Below are 3,344 nucleotides of genomic sequence, written 5' to 3' on the forward strand. Positions count from 1 at the left end.
CAACCAAAATGCTGGCTTGCATCCATAGATGCTTCTCAAGCAAATCCCAGGATGTCTTTCTCCCCCTGTACTCGGCCTTGGTGAGGCTGCAGCTGGAGTATTGTGTCCAGTTTTGGGCTCCACAATTCAAAAAGGATGTGGAGAAGCTTGAGAGAGTCCAGAGAAGAGCCAAGCACATTATCAGAAGTCAGGAAAACAGACCTTACGACAACAGGCTGAGAGCTATGGTGGTCCTTAGCCTGGAAGAGCGCAGGCTCAGGGGTGATCTGATGGCCATCTATAAGTTTATCAGGGGTGACCACCAGGATCTGGGGGAACATTTGTTCACCAGAGTGCCCCAAGGGATGACGAGGTCGAACGGTCATAAACTACTACAAGACCATTTCAGGCTGGAGATAAGGAAGAATTTCTTTACTGTCCGAGCCCCCAAGGTCTGGAACAGCCTGCCATCAGAGATGATTCAAGCACCCACATTGAACACCTTCAAGCGCAAATTGGATGCTTATCTCGCTGGGATCCTATGACCCCAGCTGACTTGCTGCCCTTTGGGCAGGGGGCTGGACTCGATGATCTTCCCAGGTCCCTTCCAGCCCAAATGTCTATGAAATCTATGAAGAGTAGCCCATGGGTAATCTGGGTCAGCCAATCAGGACTGCCCTATGCATTGCTGCTATTTTTGCCAGGCAAACTAAGGGAGTTTGAAGAGCATGTTGAGATATGGTATGGTCAAGTCCTCCCCTACCCCTCAGCTACACAATGTCACTGCTAGCTCTTCACTCTTCAGGGCCTCAGAATTCATATCTCTATACATATGGCTCTGGGTAAGTTTCTGTACCAGAACAAACCTGGGAGAACTCTCTCATATTATTTGTATGGGTGTATGCAGCCAAAGACAGACTCTGAAAAAGAAAACCTCAAGTAAATCTTGAACCAGGAACATTTTACAGTTGAATGTAACACCATTATGTCCATGAATACTTGGGAGATATTTAATTGATACTCATTGAATGTTCAAGGCCTGACTGTTATCAAACATGTGAAGTATTTGGGCCCTATCCCAATTGGTTTAAAATGGATTTGAAGTTGCTTTATTGCAGTTGTTTTTTAGCAAGTCCTTAATATATCCTAGCTCATAGCTTTTGGGTGATTCAATTCCTTTCTCTTCCTGATTCAACCTAGGAACTTGAATATTCATCTACCACAGTCAGGGCCCTAACTTGGACAAATAAGGGCTTGTTACACATTGTACTTTGAGCTATTCAAATGTTGAGCTGTTTTAGTACTATCTCATGCTTGGAATAGTTATATGTTCAAGTTAGCAGGGGCCTTGAGGACAGAAAAGTAAGAATCCACAACCCTTCTCTTCCCCTCCAACACCCCTCCTTCCTCTCTCCATTCTGGGCTTCCCCAGGGCTCTTCTCTGCCCCCTGGAGTTCTTCCTTGCCCCCTGCACCCAGGGCTCCCCTCTGCTCCCTACTGCACTTCTACCTACAGGGCTTTTTCTCTCCCCCCTGCCTACTGCTTGCTTTCAGCTGTTAGTGCTGTCCCAGGGGATCAGACAGCGAAGGGGAGCCCCCCTACACAGCCCCTGCTGCCACTACTACTGCCAGGCTGCCTCTCTGCTCCAGGTTAAGCCCAGCCCAGAGACCAGCAGTGGCAACAGCAGTGGCAGGGGTTGGGCAGCGGGGTTCCCCTTCCCTGCCTGCTCCTTGAGTAGAGCACCAGTAGTTGAAAGTAAGCTGGAAGGCCCTATCCAGGCCAGTGGGGGAGGGGGCGCAGGTGGGGTGTTCACACTAGCATGTAGCCTAGAGTGCTACATTTCAGTTTAGCATGATTTGGATAACACAGATCAGAGATAAACCTAGGCTAGAGGGGCATAACTTTAAGCCACCTAAAGATCGCTAAAACCAGTTTCTGGTGTTAGTATGTGTAGTAGTAGTAGTAGTAATCTAACTCCAGGAGTTTCCCAAAATTAATGTGTAACAAGGTCCTATGTTTACATTTAAAATCTAGTTTTGTTCTTTTGCAGAATGGAAAATGTTTTAAAATCTCAATGAGAAAACAGTTTCTCACCTAGTTATAGTGTTGCCATATTCGTTCAGTCCCTTTAGGAAGCTACTTGTCAGACAGTCTGTGTTTTGGTTCCACAAACTGGGATAAAGCCAGGACACATCTGCCCTTAATAGTATTCACCAGCATAACTCTTGCATTCTCAGTGCTACCATTCTCTGACACCTTGACACACTGAAGCTGAGTCTTACAAATATTTGGCTATGCAAGTGAGAGCAAAGATTCCTTTTCCCCTATTGCTCATTGTGTAGCACTGAATGAAGAAAGAACCTAGCTATGAATTATGCTTCTGAATATGGGCCTCCCTGTGTGGTGCCACAAGTCTGTCAGTGAAACAACACTGGACTAAAGCCACTTTTACTTCCCCTTCTATAAAAAACAAAACTTTATTTCAATAAAATATTACAGAAAAAAAAGCCCAAAGCAAAGCTACCTGCAGAAATGAATGGGAAAAAACTCAGGAGCCTTAATAGGGCTCCTGAGAAAAAGACCAGCTCCGTTAAAATGATGAAAAAGAAAAAAAACAAAAAAACCCAGATTACTTTCTCAAAATGATAGTCATCTACCTATCAATTGCATTTAAAATTTATTCATAAAGAGTAATGGGTCAACACAAACTTACTATACACATTGTATGGATTATGCTGCCACATTTATTTGTTGTGGGAGATTGATTTCTTGTGGCAAGTACTGTACATCTATCAAATAAAAACTGAGCAATTTGGTAAGAAACACACAGATACGTCCATATTAGAACCAACATTGTTTGGTAAATGGCATTATATCTGTAATACACACACACTTGGGGTGTGTATGCTAAAGTGTGTCCTTTTGGTTGTTGTGTATTGGGGGGGGTTGTGTGTATGTTTTTATGTGGGCAAGATGGCCCTTGTTCCTCTGGCCATGTGCTCTGCACATGGAAAGCTGGGTCCTGTATCTTACAAAGTATGTAAAATCTTCTAGTCTCATTGGCCAGAGGAAGCAGAAGATTCTTCAGGCAGACTGAGTAAAAGAGAGGCTGGAGTGTGGCACTCCCTAACTGGACAAGGCTTGGAAGATGTCATACCAGATATATAAGAACAACTCATCTAAGGTTTTCCCCACTTTTGCCTGAGTCTGCTAAGAACTGCAAAACTGACTTGGGAGCCAGAAAAACTGCTCCCGCTTCACTGGATAGGCAAGGGAAAACTATGTGAAGGGAAAGCCTCGTGTACAGGGAAAGAAAGTCTGTCTCAGAGCTTTAGACACCTATTTCCTTCCTATCCCCCCCCCCC

This window comes from Gavialis gangeticus, unplaced genomic scaffold, assembly GCF_001723915.1.
Source record: "Gavialis gangeticus isolate Ggan-Ray unplaced genomic scaffold, GavGan_comp1, whole genome shotgun sequence".
Taxonomy (NCBI): domain Eukaryota; kingdom Metazoa; phylum Chordata; order Crocodylia; family Gavialidae; genus Gavialis; species Gavialis gangeticus.